The sequence below is a fragment of the Melitaea cinxia genome, chromosome Z, assembly GCF_905220565.1.
Source record: "Melitaea cinxia chromosome Z, ilMelCinx1.1, whole genome shotgun sequence".
NCBI classification, from domain to species: Eukaryota; Metazoa; Arthropoda; class Insecta; order Lepidoptera; family Nymphalidae; genus Melitaea; species Melitaea cinxia.
Window position 1 is genome coordinate 8437535 of NC_059424.1, and position 16207 is coordinate 8453741.

Genomic DNA, 16207 nt, shown 5'->3' on the forward strand with positions numbered 1-16207 from the left:
TCTGGGTGCTTGTGCAGTCCTTATGGGTCTCTCCCACCGTGCCTCGGAGAGCACGTTTAGCCTTCGGTCCCGGTTGTTATCAAATACATCTGATAGCGATCGCTACTCATAATAGGATATATATCCACCGACCCGCATTGGAGAAGCGTGGTGGATTAAGCTCTGCTCCTTCTCCTACACGGAGAAAGAGACCTATGCCCAGCAGTAGAATATTACAGGCTGAAGCGATACACACCACTACTGCACTCATTTGTTTTCAACAAGTTTGTCAAAAAATATGTTGTAATGTCAAAAAATATCATCTTTGCTTTCTAACAAGAAAAGTATACTTCAAAACCATATATCATCCAAAACTTTGAGTCTTTTTTTGTATATACAATTTACACAATACATAGATAAGTTTTTTGAACAAATTTTCTTAAGTAATTTTTTTTTTTTTTTTTTATTAATTTAGTGGACAGACGAGATATATGAGGTTTATGTTACTAGTTAGTCTTAAGAAATTTATGTTAGGTGAATATAACACAGTTAATGTATTAAGCTTTGAATACTTTTGCTCCTATATTGTAGAGTTAATTTTAATTTACAAATAGGGGTCGAAAAGAAATGATAATTATGGGAGCGTATGAAGTGGAAACATGATAAAAAAGTAAGCCTTCAAGACATAGAAACGTTATCAGTATCTTCGAAATTAAGTGATCCTCTTACGAAAGTTCATCGGCTTTCCATTGCAATTCCTTGATCTGTAAACACAAAAATAAATGTTTGATACATCGATTAATAAATAATAACACTTTTACGGTAAGTACAATTATAGTAAATTATAAAAAAGAGAATACTAAAAAAAAGACACAAAACGTACTCATTCTAATTGCGTAAAGGGTTCTCATTGATATATCTCTACCATAAACCTTTTATGAGAGTAAATAGCTCATTATATGGTATCATATATGGGTAGTTAAAATTTAAGAACAAAAACCTACACATTCAGGTAGGTCGCTGCCGGAAATATCCTGTTAAAATCTGGAGCAACCCGACTGGGGAAGTACTCTTACAGAAGATAACAGCTAAATAATCGCTCAAGTGGTGTTGTGTTCCTGTGGTGAGTAGGGTAGCCAGACCTCCTGAGGTGGATCGCGAGTTGCCACTCATTCCTCTGAATGAGAGGCAATGGGCTTACAAAACTCGTGGTGTTTCAGGAGTCTAAAGGCTACCGGAACCGTTACCATCAAGCTAGCCGTACGTTTTTTTGCTAACATAATTGTATAAAACGACATGTTATACTTAAATTATTATATATTTACTTGGATGGGAAAACTCTAATAAAATATTATTTGTACATAGCATAAAACTGTGATTAGTCCATATATGTACGTGTGTAAATTAGTATATCACTTCACTTCACTTCAGCCTATCGCAGTGCACTACTGGACATAGGCCTTCCTAAGTTTGCGCCGAAATTTTGATAAAATTTTGATAAAATTTTGATATTGCTAAAAATATAGGAATCTTATTTCTTATTTAGTAGTTATAGATAACAATTAGGCTACATTAATATATTATATAATACCTCTTTAAAGCTTCCTTCTCTTTTTGTTTTTTATACATTTTATCGCTTTTTTCAAAAATTGGAGGACGTTCGTGATTTCGTGATACCGATGAAGTGAAAACAGATAACCCTGAAAATTGAACGACTTTAAATATTTTTATTGCATATTTGTGGTTTTATATTTAAATAAAAAGTAATCGCTGGAATGTTCGCGCATAAAATTTTATTATTCTTTTTTACGTTCGTTATTGTGGAGACAAAGTTTGATTCTATAAAAAATAAAACGATTCACGAATAAAAGATTATCGTGGTTCAAGTTCACCGATTGAGGTGGTTATAAATAACATTATTATCTATTCGATCATATCTTAGTGGATACGATACTAACATTCGCTTTCTTCGTTCAGCATCTCTGACACTTCAGCGTCCGACATTTCGTCTGAAATAAAAAACAAACACAAATTTTATATTACGTATATATAAATTTGAAATAGCTTATATGCTTTATCCAAATATCGTACCAGTTTTATTTCTTCCTGAACGATACTGCAGTTTTACGTTAGACTTCGACTTTTCATTATTTTTTTCAATCATTCTTGAAACCTGAACAGAAAAATATAAAGTACATATAAAATTAACAAATTCAACATTTTTTTATTTTATTATTCGCTCATTTATGCATATTTTTACAATTATACATCACTGAAATAAATGATGCATTAAAAAAAATAATACTGTTCTTAGACCTTATCTGTACATAACATATAAATACACATAAGAATAATCCTCGCATACATATATAAGAACAATCGCATTTGAACAAACTAAAGCATAAAATTAATTTCACGAAATGATTCCTTTTTACCTCATTTCACAATACAAAAATAACAATCATAGACATGTACCAAGCTGTCGCAGAGTGCTTTATTATTTGAGCTCTGGGTGTTCAAGCCAGCTGCATTTTTGAGTTCCTTTCTACTTTCTTCAGTGTTGGTCATCTCGTTCACAGATTTGGAATTATCTTACAACATCAAAATCTCGTGTAATTAGAACGCAATTAACTTTCCGTATATTTAATGAGAATGTCATTAACAGGAAAGTTTAACTACACTAATGCGCATGACTTTTAGTAACCCCCTCTCCTCTGAACCGCTACTGCGCAGAAGTCACCACCTTCCTTTTTTTCATCGCAAGAACAAAGGGTTCCAAATTACACTATCGAAACTTGTACTAGCTTATTTTTATCATTATTTTTTTAAGTCTAAATATACAATATTAGAGATATTTCTTGAAAATATCTGTAAAGTAGCCGGATAATGAAGTTTAGAAAACCAATATTAACAAAGAAACATTTTTATTGATCTTATTTTTCTGTCATTTACTACATTTGAGGAGTGTCTTTGCAAAAGGAGATATTTACGTATAATCTATACAAATAAAAAAAACTGAAGTAGCTGTTTGTAACATTAAAATAACCACCTTTTACTAAATGCATAAAGATGTATACACGATATATATACCAAAATAACATCTTTTACAATATTTGTCTGCCTATCTGTCTGTCTATCTGTCTGTTTGTTTGAGTTCACGTCATTTTCGGCGCGAACTTGTGGAGGCATATGTCCAGCAATGGACTGTAATAGGCTGAAGTGTATGTCTGAGTGTGTGAAAATCACTAAAATGTTTTAAAGATAGTTAGAACCTAATCGAAATGCGTTGCCGCATCAGAAGATGTCACCTTTGTTTGGTACCCTTTGACAAAACATTCTTTAATAAGCAGTATTCTTCGTTTTGACAGCAATTTTCTTCTTAAAATTTCTTCTCACTCCTCTTCCTTTTATGATAAATCTTTTACAGCTCAAGTCTCTCGCCTATGGAATACCTTGCCCTTGAATATCAGACGTGTACAAACACCTGTACCTTTTAAAAAGACTATTTGGATGTATTTTCTTCAAACTCAACAATAAAGAAGTAATTTATAATTATAATGTATATATGTATTTATATGTATGTATGCATGTATGTGGGTATGTATGTATATATGTCAGTATGTATGTATTTATGTATGTTTGTATATGTTTAATTATTTGAATATTTATTATAAATTTGTTGTAACTAGTACACCTATGCTGACGCTAGACCATTTCCTTTGCCCTAAGGTTGCCTGGAAGAGATCGCTTTTTAGCGATAAGGTCACCCTTTGTACCTAATGAATATATTGTTAGTATTTTTCATTTTTTGCTTTGTATTATTTCTGTTTTTGGTGTAAAATAAAGTGTATTATCATTATTATTATTATTTGTGTAGCAGGACCGATGACCCCTGGAGCAGATGCGTCCTGAACTGGAGACCACGTGTTAGTAAATACAGTGTGAGATGCCCTCCCGCCCGCTGGACCGACGATATACGTAAGATAAGGATAAGGATTGCGGACAAGCATATGCGGACAAGTGTATGGCGCAAGCTTGGGAAGGCCTATGTCCTACAGCGGACTGCAGTAGAATGAAGCAAGCAGTTGTCTGTTTGTAATATTAAAATAACCGCTTTTAACTAAATTCATTGTTTTTTTTTTGGTGTTACGGGTGACATAATCACTAAGTGATTAAACTCCTATAAAATAAAAGATTAAAAAAAAACTAAATTCATATACATGGTACATATACCAAAATAGCACTATTTATAATTTTTGTCAGTCTGTTTGTCAATCTGTCCGTCTGGTTATTCCGGCTAATCTCTGAAACAGCTGTACCGATTTTGACGGGCCTTTCACTAGCAGATAGCTGATGAAATAAGGAGTAACGTAGGCTACTTTTACTATCGAAATTTATTTATTTTATAATTCTGCGAAATGAACAATGATTATTCTGTTAAATTCCACGCGGAGGAAGTCGCGGGCACAGAATTATTTTTATAAATGTATAATCAAACAATCGGACATTTAAGACATTTATTAAAATAAACATCGATATTTAAAATACAATAAATATTAAATATAACATTATAAATATTAAATATAAAATAATTTAAAAAATGTTTATCAAAATAATAAAATCATAACATCTGACTTAAATAATTGTTCTAGTTAAAAAGATATATTAGTACCTAGTTCAAACTCTTAACATCTAAACATCTATATTTTGTGTGTTAAAATTCAAAGTTTATTTATACCCATAATACCGCAGTCGTCTCTGAGCCATCCTACGTAAATCGTATCAGGGCATGTAAATCGAGTAAATCCGAAATGTTTCATATATCTTATTATGAGTAAGTAAATGATCACATTTATAATATTTAATCAGCGTATATAAAGAGCACTACGAACCGAGGAATAACTGACTAGATAACACGCAAAACTACGATTAAAGGATAAAATAATACATATGTAATTACTAAGAAGGTACAATGCAACTGAAAGACACATAGTTTTATTAGTAGTTGACAAAATCTGATGGCATTTTCAAGACATTAACCATGTTAGGTTAACCATTTAAGTTTCTAAAATAAATAAACTAAAAACTTAATCAAAAACAAATTCGTAAGAGACTTGATGCTTTTTAAACAAGTACATTCGCTAATTGTATGTATTATACTTAAAATAATCTAACTTGTAAAGTAATTACAATTCAATCACAAACAAACAGTGATATAAATAACAACCAATTTGCAGTCAATTACTTTTTTTTCATGGTGTAAAAAAGTAAACAAGATCTGAGGCAAGCAACAAAAATATGTAACCACTCTGAGAAAAGATAAGAGAAGAAGGTAGATATATTTTTTTATTCATTATTTAGACTGGACACCATATTTTAACGAGTTTAAATCTCCCCACCATACTCACCCATCTGTCTATGCTAAGGGCACGTAATGGAGAAAAACATTTTAGAAAAGTAGTTACATTTTTTGTGCGCTGACCTCTGTTTGTAATAATAAATAATCTAACAAACTGTTACTATATTTACGTTTATAATCTTAATAACTAATCTTAACGTCTGAATAATCAAAATTAACACACATTATTTTTGAGAACTAAACCTTTATAAATATAATTTATTTTTAATAGATTTCAAGTTAAGTGTTCTATAAATTACATTATACAGTGTTATAAAAATATACGAGTATAGTCGACAAATTTAAAACAGAATACATTTTTTTTAATTTTTCATTATGCTTTAGAATTGCGCAAAAAGGATCGGCATATTTTAATTCTTTAGTTAAATTTATCAACAATTTCTTGTTAACATTTCCTTCATAATTTATGGAAAAAATATAAACCTTTGTTAACAAAACAATACCGAAATAATAATATAAATATTAAAAAGCATGAATGCATCATGGGGTTCATTCGAAAATATTTACTAAAAGGACAATTATGAAAAAATATTTATGGTTTTTAAGCTTAGTTGTTAGAAGCAAAGTTTTACATTTTAAATGTTTTATGACTAACACATATAAACATTCATTTTAGAATAACTAACAAGATTAGAAACGTATGATAGCATAACCAAGATTTGGTTGAAATACATAATACGTTTTAGAATCAATACGTCTAAGGTGAGTAAGAGATATCGATCTTTTCATCATCTGTCATCTTCGAAAACACATTGTCCTCTTCCAAGATATCTTCATCCAACGAATCATCGTTCTGTAAAAAATTTAAATTATAAATAAAGAATACATTTCAAATAATAAAAATATATTATATTCTTTATTCAAGTAACCAGTGGCTCATTTTAGTTAGTGAACAATATTTCTTACATACTATGTTAGGTGTATTATTTCTTTTTTTTTTTAAATTAAGTTACAATGCACACGAATCACCGCTGCACCATTTCGTCAATTCCAAATAATGTATTGGTAAAAATCGTATAAATTAATTAATAAATCCATAGTAATTTGATACCTCTTTAAGACCTTCTTTTTTCAGAGCTTCATTTTCCAGAGCTTCTTGTTCATACAAATGGTTACTTTTTTCGAAAACGCGTGGTGTGTTTCGTGATCCTGAAGATCCCGGAACCAACGGGCCTGTAATTTTTTTTTTCAATATTTTTATTTTCCTTAAGAGTCATGTTAGACAACTATTCTAATGAAGCCATCAATACATATATTATTATAATAATAATAAAAATGTAACGGATCGCTGTCTGTACATGGAAGATATATGAAAATAAATATTATTGAGACCTTTATTAAAGCAAATAGCACCTAAAACAATCATTGTTACAATTTTTGTCTAATGTCTGTGCGTTTGTGCACGCTAATCTCAGAAATGGCTTATCCGATTTAGATGTGGTTTTCACTAATTTATTGTGGTAAGCTTCGTTTAACATTTAGTGAGTTTCATGTCAATCGATTCATAAGCAAAAAAGTAATGCCAGTTTAAAGAATCACGTTGACATGTAAATACCGAAACGGCGGTATTTATAATCCAAAATTAAACCAAAAGATAAATTCAAAAAATTTAAATCAACTAATCAATTCAGCAAAACAGCACTTAATTGTGCCATGTGACACAGTGCGTTATAAGTTAATATTTCAAAATTTCCTTCGGATATTAATATCATAAATAATATATAATATAAATATATTATTAAGTTGCCTGCGGCCTGACGTTAAGTTAAAGTAATGTATAATCATTATATCACAATAGTTTAGGACTTCCCAGAGAGGAAAGTACCACGGAGCCGAGCTTGTCCCAGGCTTGGCCCAACTATGTAAAACTCTGGGCCAAGCTTGCAAGCCAGGCCTGGCCCAGTCTTGGTAGAAGTCTGGAATGATAACAATGGGTCAGGCTTGATTGCCGGGATTGGGCCAGGCTTGGTTGCCGGGACTGGACCAGACTTGGCTACCGGGACTGGACCAGACTTGGTTGCCGGGACTGGACCAGACTTGGTTGCCGGGACTGGGCTAGGCTCAGTTACCAAAACTAGGCCATGCTTAATTACCAAGACTGGACAATGCTTAATTGCCAAGACTGAGCCATGCTTGAGCGGATGAGAGAAGAGGCCACCGATGAGGCCTCCGTCCGCAGGCGACGAACGGGGTGCGTAGAAGGCGCTACGTAATATGCGTCCAGTAACGCCCCTGTGCCCGTGTCGGGCCAGGATGGGAACCCGGTCCTACTAGACACGGCGTCGTCGGGATTGTTCAGAGGTGAGCCGGACAGTCCCCATGAAGAAGAAGTCTGGCCTTTTCGCCGAGGCCAGTCTGCCGCTGGGGGGATCCTGTTGCCTGCAGATCCGGGACCCTCCAATTAAAGCGGCTGAAGGCGCCCGCAGGAGTTTTGGTCGGTATTGCAATCCCAAGTGCTGAAGCCGACATACGGTCTAGGAATGCCTACCCGGGCATCCTGGATATCACCCGTAAATCGGTTCCCTTGCGATACCAAAAAAAAGGTTGGAGAATCATTGGCATGGCCGAGTCTGGGTTAACCAGTCTTGGCCCACGCTTTGATCTACATTGAATGGCCAAGGCTAGGTAAGCCAGTCTTGGCCCAAGGTTGGATAATCATTGGCACGACCAATTCTGGGTTAACTAGTCTTGGCCTACGCTCGGATCTCCAATGAAGGCCCAAGGCTGGATTAGCCAATCTTGGCCCAAGGTTGCGCAGCCTGGCCCAAGCCTACCCCCTTTGTCAACTCTGGTTCTTGGTATCCCTGATTTGTGATTCACTTTTAGTGCGCTAGACTTACTAGAACAGTCTTGCGAAAACCAGTCTTCTTTTAGGAGTATTCAATCGATTTTTGGGTTATTTTAGTAATACGAACTAATCTCCTATTTTACTATACAGCATTATCGCCAATGCTTCCAGCGTATACTTAATATTAGGTATTTATATTATATACAATTAGAAGTCTAAGAAACATTCATGTTTTTTAAATTTCTAGCTTAAGGAAAAACTTTCTAGTTTCTAACTCCAGAAATTTCAAACCATATATATAAATATATTTCGTGTCACGATGTATGTTAGCGATTAACTCCGAAACTACTGAACCAACTTTTATCAAATTTTGTAAGCATCTGTAATTTGGTCTAACTTGGGAGTTAGGGTAGTTTTTATCTAAATTGGACTCGGTAGGTGGCGCTGTTATCGGAATGTATGCGATCAAATTTGGTAGCTGTTTTCCGGGCATGATAACGTCTGCCAGGTTATATATATAATACTAACATTTACTCTTATCGCCCTTCTCAGGCTCCTCATCCGACGTGTCATCTGAAATATAAAACAAAATAATATTTTATTTATATAATTTCAAAATAAATGTTTTTTATTCGTCAAACAAACGTTTTACCAGATCCGTCTGTTCCTGAGTTGTAGGCAGATTTTACGTCATTCTTTGAGTCATCATCGTTTTTCTCAGTGAGTTTAGACATCTGCAATCAAAATAATATAAAAAATATTTGCAGAATTCAAAAATATTTTGTAAGTAAAAAATATTTTGATACACTGTCACTTGTCTGTACACTCGCTCTTTTGCATAATTTCATGCAAAACAGGCTAAGATAATACAACAACAACCGCATTAGCGTACAATACTCATAATTTTAATTGCAATATATATAAAAAAACTTTACTGATAGACTAGGCTAGTCTCACAAAATACTATTTCTTATCTCTTATCACAATGTAAATAATGAGCATCTACCAAGCTTTCGCAGAGCACGTTGCTATCCGTCCTTTGGGTGTAAAATCCAGCTCCTCTTGCGACCTCCTTATTTTTTTCGTCGTTTGTTTTAATCATCTTTATTAATGATTCGTAACTTTCATAATAAACTAATACCTAAAAACAACACATTTTTCCTATTAAAACGATTTATTATAATTTTCACTGAGAAGAAAAGTTTGTAATAAACGCAATAGCGCATGGCTGTTAATCACCCCTACTCTAATTTGAATCGCAACTGCGCAGACGTGCCAGCACCTGGACAACCTCTCTTTGAAAATATTCGAAATTCACAAATACAAAAGTAAGCAATATCGGTGTAGCACAGCAATTGGAGGCATTCGATGGGGACAAACAAAAAAATATGACCACTTATTTAAAAAAAAATAATATCAGTTCGCAATTTAATGACAATAAAAAACATAATATGTAATTTACATAAAATATTACAATCGGCTGTCATAACAATAGTGTAAACAAAATAAATAACACTTTTTACTCACAAATTGAGTGATTTATCACTGTATTAATTCTTCAAAACTTTCACGTCTCAATATATGTCACCTTACATTGAATGCAAAAGCTAGAATGCCTAGATTTCCAGGCACAGCTAGAATAAGAGGGACTTGCGCATGTCCGACCTTTCGTAGAATCAATAAAACGTAAAATCTGGAAATGTTCGCTTCTGCGCTATGTTCTTGTTTACCAATCAACGTTTAACTATAACACGGAAAGGGTATTTAAAGGACACTCAATTTGTCCGCTTCCTTATTTTTTATCACAATAATAACTATATTAATTTATTTCACTAACACACATTGCACACAAATCGGAAAATTAAATTAAAAAATTACAGAGGGGAAACCCATAAATTATCACATGAATTTAATATCTGAGATTTTTAGTATAATTTTTAATTATAAAATCGCTTTGATTACTTGTTAAGACATTGCAAATTTTATAATTTCCGTTTTTAATTCGTTTTCATTTCCAACATGTCTAATGCCCAAAAAGGCAAGACCAAGACGTTTTTGTCCCCCATCGGCACCATAATGTAATTTATTGAATGGTGTTTTAAATGAAAATATGTTTGTTAATTTTAATGTTAACTGTATACAAAGTAAACGTGTATATGTTTATTTTTGTACGTTGGGAGAAAAAAACATCATTCATGTTGTTTTTATACTGTTTAATGAGTATAAAAATTTGATAGTAATTGCTATTGTAAAAAAAGGATAAAGACACTTACGTCTTTAGGAGAAATCTTTGTATGTATGGCTGGTATAAAAATGAAATTGACTATTTTTAAAACGACAAATAAATCAAAGTCACTTGAGGAATGTGGCACCATTGTAAATTTAAATTTTAATAGTAACCATAGAATGCTCAGACCATGTATGAACACATTATCTAATTTTAAATTAAATCGCCCTTCCAAAGTTGAAAAGTCAGTGCCAATAAACAAAGAATAGACTGTTGGTATTAAGCTAAATGTACCTAAAATCTCAAATTTGTAACAAAATCATTACTTCAAAACTTGTACAATCAACAAAAATACAACATAGTTCATAACACACTAACAGCAAGATAAGTACTAAAAATAATTCAAATGACAAAGAACATTTATCAGGAAAAGTAATTGAACTTATGGGAAAAGATCAAAAATAATTAAGACGTCAACTAAAACATAATATATTAGAAATCAAATAGTTTATATAAGGAAAGACATAAAAACTCAAATAGAAAGAGACGGTGAAAATTTTACGTTAAGTATCTACATACGAAAAACGTATTAATCAGACTGGAGGACTGAGGAAAAGGCAATTAGGTTTCTTGCCGAAAAGACAAACTGGATACCTAAGGGGACATCCATTTATTACGTGAGCTCAGAATGGGGGGAGGAGTCCAATGAAATCTCACTAAATCTCATTTAAACCGAGGACGGATAATCGAAAATCTCACCTCAACTCCAAAAAATATAAAATATTAAAGATACTAAAAATATGTATCCCACCAAAAACATTTTCATGTAAAATGTTGCCAAGACGAGATCATATGGCTCGCACTGTCAAAAAGTTATCAGATCTCATGTAGAGCCAAGCTTCTAACTCTACACGCCCTAACTCTGCAAACCCTAACTTTACAAACTCTACACCTTAGTCAAAATATGTGGCTTGGCCGTTTTGCTACCGTCGCGTGGGCGTAAGGTGAAAAATTTATTCACTGTTTATTACTTTTCTGTTATACAATAGTTCTATTAAAGAAAAAATAAAAAGAAGAAGAATAATTGATATACATATAATAAAAAATAAAAAGAAAATATACATATATATAAATGAGACAGGAAAGTCGTCATCTACAACATCGGCAGCCGGTAGTAATGAAACGGCCAAGCCACATATTTTGACTAAGGTGTAGAGTTTGTAAAGTTAGGGTTTGCAGAGTTAGGGCGTGTAGAGTTAGAAGCTTGGCTCTACATGAGATCTGATAACTTTTTGACAGTGCGAGCCATATGATCTCGTCTTGGCAACATTTTACATGAAAATGTTTTTGGTGGGATTTCACTTCTTTTTGTAAGTTGCTTATGACAATATTATAGCTGCATTTTAGCTCCGACACATTTTATACCATAAATATCATCCAATCTTCACAATATTCGGTTTAAACACGCTGTTTTTGATTTTATGTTGAACTGATATGCAAACAGTGACCTCCGCCAAAACTTAAATAGCAAAATTACAAAATGTAAATTTTCGACATAAACTAATAACCGATTTTTATTTTTTATATATTTTATTATTATTATTAATAACAAGGAGTCCTTATATCAATTTTCAGACCTCTAGCATCAAAATTTGCGGAAGTCTCATACAAACTTCCATCTCCTAGTTTAAGGGGTTGGGGGGTAAAAGTTCCAAGTTTTAGAATTTTTTTGTTGTTTGTGTACTAATACTAGCTTACATACCAAATTTCAGCTTTCTGGGACTTCAGGAAGTACTCTATGAATTTTGATGATCATCAGTGAGTGACGAAATCGGGGTTTTTTAGGTATCAATAAAATCTAAAGTATAAGAGCTATGCAATTGAAACTTTATATGTTTAATAAATCCGCTATTGACATCATATCCCCAGAATTTTGTTTATCTGGTATAATCCAAACCCAAGTTATGAGGGTTCAAAAAAACGACGAAGCGCTTCGAGAAAAGATAGGTAGTGCTTTTCGATTTTTTTTTTTTTTTGTCTCGTCTTGGCGGGGGCACTACCGTGCCCCCAGATGTTTGGTGTTCGTTTTCCTCGCTAAAATAAATGTCATTGCTATTAAAATCATTAAATTCAAAAGAATTAAAAAAAAAGATAAAGAGTTTCGGGTATTTAAAAGAAAGAACAATAGTATAGGCAACGTATCGATTATTCCCTATGCCCGGGTTACACGAGCACACGAGTGCAAAGTACACGTGTCTCCATGAATTGACTAAAAATTTTAAATGCATGTTATATTTAGCCGTTTTTTGCTTGAAATTATATTTAATTTAAATAAATATAACTATAGTATACCTAGTTTATTTTTATCCCGAATAATAAAAAATAAATTTAGTTTAAATTTTTTTTTGCGTCAAACTCATGTAAGGGGAGAAGGGATCAAGACAAAATCTCACCTAAGGGGTGGAGGAGCCTAAACTGATCGAAAAATAGCTCACGTAATTAATGGGTTCTCCCTAATATGAAAGATCAATTTTTCAAAACAAAGACAAAAAGGTACGACATATTATCAATAGCAACAAATTACTACGAAAATCACTACGAAAACCAGCAAAGGTCTAATAAGAGACACTGACTTATAAATAACAAGAACAAAGTACCGCCATATACCGTTGTCATCTAAAGCCTAAGGATAAATTCGTACTTTCAATTCTTGCAACTGTCCAAGCGCTATCAATAATTATAACCTGAGATTTATCAGGGCTCAGAACCAAGTTAGTTGAATGAATTGCACTCACTAATCTAAATATCTACTGGCGCAAAATGGCGATAAATATGGGTGTGGTCTGCATACACATGATAGAGAGAAGAGATACATTAGGTAATTGAATTTATGAAAATTTAGAAAAACAAAGGAGAAAGACGCTACCTTGAGGTACTCCAGCTTGCACATCAAGAAACATAAAAAAGGCTCGTCGAGGCCTATGTGTTGTCGTCGTTCCTCTAGGTAACCCCGAAACCAGTTCTTCACCAATTTTATATTTACCAATTTTTACACTCAGTTAAAATTTTGTTATTATTCAGTTGCGTAATTTCCTAGATCGGCTACTCCAGATTTGAAAAAGTCTAACCTATTGCTACTTTAACAACCTAATGACTATATTTAAATAAATAAATAAATATTTACAACATACACAGACGGTCATCTGTTCTTAAAGTAAGCAACTTAATGATTGTGTTATAGGTAACAGCAGACTAGTGTAGCTACGTTTTTTTTTTTTTTTTTTTATAAACATACATATAAATAATACATATTTAAATAAATATATATTACACCCAGACTCGGGGTGGGAATCGAACCCACAAACCCCGGAGCACAAAGCAGTCAATTATATTTACACAACAAATCAAAAACAACCTGGGTTTTCTAAAAATGATTACAGTCGCAATTCGCATGACCATCAAAACGTCTATTTGCAAGAACATACGCACACATATCTAGGACCCACAAAGAACTGAAATGTCTGTATTAAACACTAGCGACCCGCTCCGGCTTCGCACGGGTATAAAATATAATTATAGCCTATGTCATTCACTGAAAAAATGATTAAAATCGATCCAGTAGTTTTGATTTATTCATTACTGCCCGTGGCCCGCACGCGTTAAATTAGACTAAAAGCCGGCCGGAACCGCCGCAAACGCTACGTACTGCGATTTTTAAATCTGTAATATCTTCGAAAATATTCATTTAAATCATATGCTGTAAAGGGCCATATAGATCTATATTAAATAAAAAATATATTTAAGGTATTTAATTGGATAAGGATTAATGCTGTATTGGTTAAAATCGCTTCGAAATTTAGCCATTATTTGTCGTAAAAAGTAAATGACAAAAAAATGTTATTGTGGGATATCCATAAGAGATAGGTATATACCATCGCGGAGTTTTCTGTAGACCTTTTCAATGTGTACAATACTTAGTACATTATTTTGATAAATCTCGTAAGGTTCAGCCTGCGTTTGCAATTTAAGCGAAAAAAAAAATTATTATTTACGACATAACATTAGAAAACTCAAAAATAACAGTATTTCTCCACTATTTAATGGATTTATTATACATATAAACCTTCCTCTTGAATCAATCTATCTATTAAAAAGAACCGCATCAAAATCCGTTGCGTAATTTTAAAGATTTAAGCGTACATACATGTGCAGGGACAGAGAAAGCGACTTTGTTTTATACTATGTAGTGATTTAAATTGGTAAATGGAAAACTTTGGGCGGATTACTTATGCGATTTCGGATAGCATAGTTATAATTTTTGAAGAGAAATATGTAATATACAATAAAACTACTGGTTTTAGAGTTAAATAAAATTATAATTGTAATAACCTTTCTTTTTTATGCAATGAAATTAGTGTAAATCAATTTATTTCAAATATACTGTCCAATATATCCATTTTCAATTAAAAATATTAAAAAAAGTAGAAGTCAAACATTTTTATAAAGATCATTTTGCAAATAAATAACAATTTACAAGAAATATTATTTATTGATAAAATCAGAAAATTTCAAGAACTAGTAAAGAGTATACCTATGTCATTATCGCTAATTATCAATTGTATTTACACACTACTGTATTAATTTTCACTTTTGGTTTTAAGCCTTTTTTAAGTAAATAATTACTAACAATAGCCTCATCTTCAAATGGGCTTCATAAAGATTATTACCGAAGTCTTTCTTCCTATAATTTACTGCACGCCTTATGCGTTTTGCAGGTGATCTCGTCTACAAAAATACGTAAGGTGCATTCATATATCTATACTATATAAATTTAACTACTCTTAAATATTACTCGATCGCGATGGGCACGAATCAGATAAAAATAAAATACGAACGTAAGTAAACGTATCTGTTAATCGTGTGACGAATAACAAAAGACAGATTACGAACCGGTAACCTTAACAAAATTTGGTTCAAATTAATATAATATATAGTTATTTACTTCCATACCAAGTACTTAACATATAATATATGTATTCTCCTTTTAAGCACATTATGGCAGTCTTAGGAGATTGCTTTTTCAATGAATACCAATTACAATACAACAAAAAGGTATTGTACGAAATAAAGATAAAATAGACTAATACATTACTTAAACTTAACTATGGATGGTTATTATATAAAATTACATATTACAATAAATCTACTCGTACATGTTACAATAAATATAATTAAATTGAAATAAATATTGAACAAAATTATGTATAGAGAATATTGTAAATGTAATAGTCCTCGAACCCAAATATTTAGTAATTATATTACTTACTTCTACTCCAAGGTACCTCTAGAAGAAACCTTACATATCTCAACTCAATCAATCGTTATTATATCAGTACATTTTAAAATTCGTGTTCATATAAACAAACCAAAATTATTAACATGTTTAACTGCAGTTGTATTTAGAGAAACACATAACAGTTAGTATAATTAAAATACAGATTTAGATCATTAGATACAGATGGATTACATTCTGAAATGCAAAAAAAAAACCTTGTAATATCTAATAGTAACAAAAAACTAAAAGTTATAAAAACTAATTTAAAAAAAATGAATTTCATTGGAATGTATTGTGGAATGGTAACCGTTAACTGAAATTTAGCAAAAATTAAAAAAAAAAAAAAGAAAAAAGTGAGTATAGAGGTATTTTAGAAAGAATATACAAATAAATATATTTTTGTTTGGCCAATCAGTTTTAAAACTAAATTGATTTTTGAAGACAATGTAAGACTTCTTC

General features: G+C 32.1%; 1 long non-coding RNA gene across 1 annotated transcript; it reads right to left on the reverse strand.

The window, feature by feature from the left end:
• Nucleotides 1-8864: 8864 nt before the first annotated feature.
• On the reverse strand, nt 8865-9866 carry LOC123668597. The gene is made up of 3 exons (XR_006745598.1): nt 9714-9866; nt 9193-9327; nt 8865-8920 (listed from the first exon to the last, which is right to left on the reverse strand). It is a non-coding gene; the product is annotated as an uncharacterized LOC123668597 (long non-coding RNA).
• Between the last annotated feature and the right edge of the window lie 6341 nt (nt 9867-16207).